This window comes from Rhinatrema bivittatum, chromosome 11 (assembly GCF_901001135.1).
Source record: "Rhinatrema bivittatum chromosome 11, aRhiBiv1.1, whole genome shotgun sequence".
Taxonomy (NCBI): domain Eukaryota; kingdom Metazoa; phylum Chordata; class Amphibia; order Gymnophiona; family Rhinatrematidae; genus Rhinatrema; species Rhinatrema bivittatum.
Window position 1 is genome coordinate 76235222 of NC_042625.1, and position 8079 is coordinate 76243300.

The window sequence follows — 8079 nt, forward strand, 5'->3', positions numbered from 1 at the left end:
GGACTTGAGGTTCTGAGTTCCCTAAGAAAACACGAGGTCTGAAGCCTTAGCCTGTCCCTCATGGCATGGCATTGTTGGTAGCCTCTTCTCCCGCACGTGCGCATTTCCACTGGATTCCCTCCGGAGTTTAATGTTTGCATCGTCTAACGTTCTGACTTCTCGCTGTATTTCCCAGCGCACATGAGCTCCATGCGCGTGCAGGGTCTCTGGGAAGCACACGCACAGTGCTGTGTGTTTTAGGGAAACCAGAACTACAAGTCTCAGTGTGCAATTGGGAAAAGCCAGGCTTGTTCACCTGATCAACCTGCCCAGCTGTTTATTTCAGATTGCGTGGCACTGCGGGGAAAAGGTGAGAGGCACTGAGAGTGGAGCACCCCCACCCTGCGTGGCTTGTGGATACCAAGACTCCTGCAGCTCCTACAATTCCAGCATAATCCGAAATGTAAGCTGTCTGGCAACTGCCAACTGTTCCCCCCCCCCCCCCCTCCAGGTCAACCGAACAGGCCGATCCAGTCCTGGCTTTACCCCAATGCATGTGTGGTCTTGTAGTTCTCACTTTCATAGGGTCCTCAACGGGAAAATCAAAACTACGATTCCAGGCTTGCAATAAGACAAAACCAGGACTGGATTAGTCTATTCAGTTGGTTTGGGGTGAACTGGAAACTGGGACCTTTCACTAATGTGCAGACTGAAATCATATCACCTTACACTCTCCTCCTCTCCTCTCCACTCCCTGTTGGTCCAGTTTCTTCTAATTTTTTAGCTAGGTCTCTTATAACAGATCCTGCGGTACAGCCCATTCCACTGAGAGGTGGAAAGCTTTTCTCGTATCTCTCTTTTTAAAACCTCAGAAGCTGGACATTTTGGTAACTCTGCGATGGGAGAGAAAATCTGGGCTCCTGCTGGATGCAATGGTACTGAACTGCCTATGTAAAAGGGGACAAACTGACAAAGGAGCCACTTGCTAAATAATGGCTACGAGAAAGGCTCTGCCCCCAGGTAGTGTCTCCACATGGATTAGTTTTGCACATACCATAGCAGGAGTGGACCTTGCTCGTAAGCAAGGATATGATGTATATGATCTCGGTCTCTCAAATTTACTGATAATGCCCTTCTAAATGCTTGCAGTGTGCCTAAGGGAGCCCTCCTTCTGGAGTTTACAGGGTGGTTTAATCTTAACAGGCAACGTATCAAGGTGCACTTGGAAATTCTTCTTAATCAGGCCAGAGGCACCCAATGCAGTTGGGACGATTTCTCTATCTTTCTGCCACATTTTCTTGGTCTCTGATTGCACCGTGGCACAAAGTTGTCAGCTGGCTCCATATTTTCAGGACAGGCTGACCCAAGTCCATATTTTATCCCACTGCCTGGATTGATTTGCAGCGTTGCTTTTCTTAGGGACATCAAAAGGGACATCAGAAAGAACTTCTAATCCATGCATACAGTGGGGTAAGGACAGGACTGACCTGAAAATCTGGGCCAGTTTAGCAACCTTATGTGAAATAATGTCCTGAGATCCTGTGGGGCTCTTTCCCTTTGCCCTCTGTGGTAAGGCCATTATCTTAGCTATGGGCTGGGAGGGAAAGAGAGAATGAATAGAGTCTGTCATTTGAACACTGCTATTGTCACTTACAACCTTTCTGGGCTCTGGCCCATTGAATCAGTGTCTGTCTTTCTATTTGCAAGTGGCTTGTGTGGAGAGTGTGGTTACAAAGGGAAGTACCTCGGAAATCTGCAGCCTGTGGGGTCCCCCGGCTTCTGTTCCTTTCATACCTGTGCAACAGCATGTGGGGAAAGCTGTGGAGGAACAAAATCAGCGCAGGGAGCAGTGAGAAACCTGCCACTGCCTATTCAAGGAGTCAGAGAAGCCCCTTGTGTCTACTTCAGAACTATTTTCTATTAATCTCTCAAGTGTCGCCGGGGCACTGCTCGGCTTTAGATTTCTTTGAATAGAACCATTGGGAATCTGCTTGTACTAATCATGCAGGTAAGGATTCTTCTCTTAGGCAGCAGCTCTAGTGCTGTGTGGTGACTCTCGCTCCCCCTCAAATTATCTCTTCTGAACAGCACTTACAGTCTATTTGGGCCCAGGAGCAATTCAGATCCTATGTTTAATCATTTCATTTGGATTTGTTTATTTTATTGGTCTGATTATGGATACACACATTCTGTGCTCTGCAGAAAAAAATCCCCTTGCTTAGCATTGCTTCACTTTCTTAGCTATATATCACGATGGAACAACAACTGAATAAGCTGGAATTATTTCATAACACTGTAGTTATGAAGGTTTAAAGCAAGACTATCTAGAATATTCAAAACATGAACTCATGGGCCACCCCAGCGACATTGCTGTGTTCTGACATGTGGGAGACCCAGGTCTGATTCTGAAGCTCAGCATCTGCTCCTTGGGTTGACCAGGGCTGGGGGTGGTGGTGCAGGCAGTATTCAGTGCTACCAGGGCAGGGAGGGATGGAGTCACAGTCATCGCTCAAAAATGACACCTACTGTCCAGAGTCAGGATGCACATGTGCTAGGGTCCAGACACAGCCATGGTTTGTGTCACTGAGGTGACAGAACAAGATGGGAGGGGTAAAAATTGGGAAAATCCCTGGTAGTTGAGAACATGGTACTGAAACCCAAGAGAGGCTGGTTCCGATTGAGCTGGAAGTCAAAAGGAGCAGCAGGAAATTACCCTAAGAACATAAAGCTCTGAGCTTTGTTGTTTTCTCTGTTGGTCTTATTCCTAAGTTTCCTTTGGAGAGGGGTGTGTTTCTATTAGGCCTGGCATGACTGGGTGTGCATACTGTGCATTTGCATTGGGGCGGCACACCCGGGGAGGTGGCGGTGGCAACAAAGAGGCCGCAGAGCCGCCAGTGGAACCAAACTCGCCAGCAGCTGAAGAGGAAGAGAGGCCGCCGGCAAAGTTCAACCCACCGGCAGCTGAAGAGGAAATACCGCACCACCGCAGTGTTCTCTGAAAATATACCACGTGTGTATCCGTGCACAATTTTTCCTACTTAAGTGCCAACCGCCCCCCCCCCCCCCCCACACACACACACACACACACACACGAGGGCCAGTGAAAAGAGGATCTCATTCTACTAGACCCAAAGAGAAGAGGAGCCCATGGGGCCATGATGGAGCTCATCCCACCAGGCCCGAAGAGAACAGAAGGCCGTGTATGTATGTGTCTGAGTCTATGTGCGAGCTTATGTATGTGTGTATGTCTGTGTGACTGCCTGTATGCTTGTGTGTGTCTGTGTGAAAGCTTATGTGTATGTATGACAATCTATAAGCATGTGTGTATCTGTGTGAAAACTTGTGTGTGTGTATCTGTGTGTATGCATGTGTGTGTTTGTGTGAAAGCTTGTGTGTGTGTGGCTGTGTGAGAGCCTGTGTGTGGCTTGTGTATATGTGTACATGTGTGTGTGCCTTTGAAAACCTATGTATCACATATAGGCTCTCACAAACATGCGCACACACATATGTGTCTATGAGGGAGAGAAGGAGTATGTGTGAGAGCATAGGCATATTTATGAGACAGGAAACGTGTGAGAGAATCAGAGTGTGTGTGTGTGTGTGTGTGTGTGTGTGTGTGTGTGTGTGTGTGTGTGACAGAAAGAAGATAAAGTTTGTGCAGCCCTATCTCCCCAAATCCACAAAAATCTCAGGGTGACTGGAAATAAAAAAATCCCAGGTACGGAGAACAGGAGATTTTTTAATCCTTAATAGTTTTAATTATTGGGTGTAATTTGATGTTGTTGCTGTTTTGAAATATTTTATTGTTTTTTTTGGTAAATATTAGAATTTTAATTATTGGATTTTTTAAAATATTGTAATAATGTTTGGGAAAATTTGGATATTCTATTCATTAACTGGTTTGGAATATTATTCTTTTTTATGAATATGATTCTACTATTATATTTTCTATTTCTAGATTCTATTATGTAATGTTTTATGAAGAATGGTTATGTTTTTGTTTTTCCATTATTGCTCTGCATACAGAGACTGGCTTTTTGTGGGTTCCAGTTCAGTTGTTCTCAGCATGTTTCTATTTATACTTTCTGGACTCTTTATTCTGTATTTGGTGAGGGTCTGTGTATTCAGCATATGTGACTGAGGTGAGCTATTTTGCCGGCATGTAGTTTCTGTGTAGGGATCTATAGCAGTCTGGCTTGTTCTGTTTTCCCAATAGGAGGTGTATTGGTGTTCTAGGGCCTGGTGTAATATTTGCAGTGTTGCCTTTTCTTAGATAAGGTTGCTACTGTTTGAGTACTTGTAGTTAGGATTGTTTTGGTATGGGAGGTTTACTATATATTAATGGTAATTTTGTTTATTCATGGCTTTCTGAGTTGCCATTATAAATTCCATAGGAGTTCCAAGTGTCTTTTTTGCAGAGTTTTCTGGTTGGCACCACAGCAGTGCATGTAAATATAATATGCATGTTGTAAGTGATATTTTGCCTCAGAAGACTGTACTTGTGAATGTTCTTTTCATGTAAAATCTGTTACATGTGCATAATTAAATGTTGTGTGGCTTTAGAGGGTGTGGGAGTGTGGGTGGGTTGTGTGTGTGCAAGGCTGTAAGGTATCCCTAGGGAATGTAATACCCTTCCCTTGACCATGGGTTCTGTGGAGGAGTGGATGGGTGTCAGTTTTAAAAAAACTAGATTGCTGGAGGGAGCTGGGCTTTATTTGATGGGCCTGGGACGAGACTGAATGAATCGTGAGGTTGGGGTGAGGTAGCACAGTAATTGTTTGCACAGGACAGCAACAAACCTAGCACCGGCCCTGGTTTCTACTGACCTGATTAAATATACTGTTTTGTACTTTCAGCTTTTTTTGGAATAAAAAAGGTGAACATGTTTCTCTGCCAGAGTCCATCCTTCAGCAGTCTGTGCTGCCTTCGTGCTCAGCTTACATTTATCAATGAGATAGATGCCTGCATGGGATTCCGATGAAAATCTGCTTTTCAGCTGTGCATGCTGTATTTGTGCTTTACATGTATCAGAGTGAGACCCGCATGGGGTTCTTAACAAGAATGCTGTACCTTCTTAAATACAATTCTCTCCTCACTTCTGTGAACATTATATCAAGATTGAATGTTTCCTCAATGCAATATTTACATTTTGATGTATCAAGCCCTTCAGTTTATGATGGCTGTGCTGTTTATGGCCACAGGGTGGCGCCAAAGACATTCTTGCAAGATACATCCTGCAGCTGTTCACCCCTTGGGGGGAAATGCACTGTTGTATATGAGGACACATTTCAAAGGAATTTGCCCAGATAGCTAGGCATTTATATGGGTGAATTCCCCAGGCAGCTGTGAAATAAGGGAAAAAGGGACAGGACAGGAAATGGGATTAAGGCAGGGAAGGTAAAGCACATATCCAGCTAAGTAGCAGCAAACCGCGTCAGATAGATGGGTAAATCAGTATTTATCTGGGTAAGTGACGGTGGCTGCTGGCACTTACCCGGAGAGTTCCTGACTTTTTTTTTTTTTACTTTTACCTTTTTTCTAATTTTTTTTCATAGTGCTGGAAAGTTAACTCCAGCCCTGACCCAGGAGTTTCCAGCGCTGAAACAGATGCACTGGCCAGATGCTTAATGCCCTAATTTGCATGGGATTTCCACGTGAGGGTGCTAAGCAGTACTTCCGATTAGGGACACGCATTTTCTGCACGCAAAACTCCTTGCCGCATCAGCAGTACATTTTGTGCACAGAAAATGCGCAAAATGCACCTTTCTGCATTGGTCTGTCAATGCACAAAAGTGCAGAACTATGTGTTTGGGGTTGCATAAATCCATGAGAGCAGGACACGATATGGGAGAGAGGTGGGGTGTGAGATATTAATATGCATAGCTGATGATTTCAAGGATGCATAAACTGCAATAAGGCAGTGGCTGGAGCCAGAGGAATTTCAGGGTGCAAAGGGGGAGGTAGAACCAGTAGATAAAAGGTCCTTGATGAGACCTCACAGAGCAGACCTCACAGAGCAGAGACAGTCCAGAGAAGGGTGCAGGGTCTGCACCATAAACCCAATGAAATGAGACATAAGGAGCTAAATATGTCCACCTAGAGGAGAGAGGAGGGGATATGATAAAGATTCAAATACCTGAGAAGTACAATAATGCACCAGAAGGAACATTTTATCAGAGGAAAGGAAAGAATGGAACCAGGGGTCATGATATGAGGCTCAAAGAAGTAAACCTGCAAGTAATATCAGAGTGCTGGATGCATGGAACGGATTCCTAGGAGGCAAACATAGTACTAGAATTAAAAAAAAGCCTGGGATAAGCAGAGAAGATTCTTAGTTACAGAGAACTGAAGGGAAAGCCAGACATCACTGGGGTCTCCGACACTGCACCAAGAAGTAAATTGGGAGGTCTACAAGGGTCTTATTTCTAGAGCTGTGTAACACTATAAAACACACTACATAATAACAATTATTGCAGAACACTCATCATTAACACCGTGCAACACTACAGAGCTTAGAAAAAGCCCTCAACATCTGGCTGGGAAGAAAGATGCTTCCAGATGTCAAAAGGCATCATATGTCAGAATTCAGCAGGCAAGTATGTGCGGGCTAGGACACGTGGAAGAAGAAGGCAGCGCCATGAGACGGAGTGTGGTTACTGAGGCCCGGAGAAGAGAGCAGAGGACGACATGCTCCTGATCATGCTAAGGGGGCAAGCTACAAGCCCATTTACTTGGGTTAATGGTAATTACCTAGGCAAATTGCCTACCCTCCATCCCACTAAAATTATGCACATGCACTATTAGCTGGATGGTGGGAGGAGGCATTCCTGGCGGCATGGTTTCAGACGGTTTGGAAAATAAGGGGCACAGATTCACATTTGGAATCTCTGCACATTATTTTCCATCAAACGTTTGCCCATCCTAAACCAGACACCAAAGTCTACAGGTATTTTGCATGGCATGTGCTTTCTCTTGGAAATACGGTGCAAAGTATGCAGGTAAAAGATTGGCGAAGGCTAGTGATTGGAGCAGTGGACAGAGAACTGGGGTTCAAATCCATTTCCCCCACTGACGCACCTACAGTCCCTGAATTGTAACTCGCCTTGAGCATGGGTTTGGAGAGGTGAAAAATTAAATCCAAATATTCTGCAAGTCAAATGTATTAAGACTGTCCTGGACAAGGAGAAACCTTCCAGTTGGGCACTCATCCAACCAAGGGAATAGTAATAGATCTTAAGATAAGAAGAGATTGTGACACAGCAGGAGTTATATTCATGATCCACTGCTCCTGCAATCTACTTTACATTGGCTGCAAGAAGAGATTGTATGGGTCCAACTGAATGAAAACCACAGTCATCTAACGTATAGACCATTTCCACACCTATAGTTCACATTGCATCTCTCATCATCATATTTCTCAAGATTTGCATTGGTTGTCTTAGAAAGGGTGCTTGTTCCATCAGGGAAGGGGAATCATCACAGGGCGCTAAACAGACATGGACAACATTGGATTTTTAATTTAAACACCATGGCCTTGCATGGATGACTAATCAGAATGGTATTCCTTGATTTTAATTCTTTGAGATATTAGGATTGTCATTAACTTTATTTAGATTTAAGGGTGACAACTCGGGTTTTAGTAACTTTTAAATCTGGTTCCTCCATTTGTTTCCAGTTTAGATACAAGTGGGATGACAAATCAACAGAAGGAAAGATGCTGTCAGACTAGAACTATTATAAAATGGAACTTACCCCAACACAGATTATTCATCAAAACATGACACAGGTGCCACGAAAATTCAACTGCACAATCCTATCTTTTTTAAGCACAGTTTGGTTTTTTTTATGCAACTAAAAACACCTTTAGGCGCATCTTAAGAAAAATCAACTTGACATAAGAGAAACCAAACTCCGACATCAGCAGGCATTTTCGGATCTCCTGCATCAGGGGGACTTATTTTAAATGAGGTGTCATCTTGGAAGTCGCTCCAACCGAATCTGTCAATCTCCAATGAGGCACATAGGCATTTTTATTTGCATTTAAAAACCGTGCTTAAAAAAGATAGGATCGTGCAGTAGAATGTTTGTGGCACCTGTGGG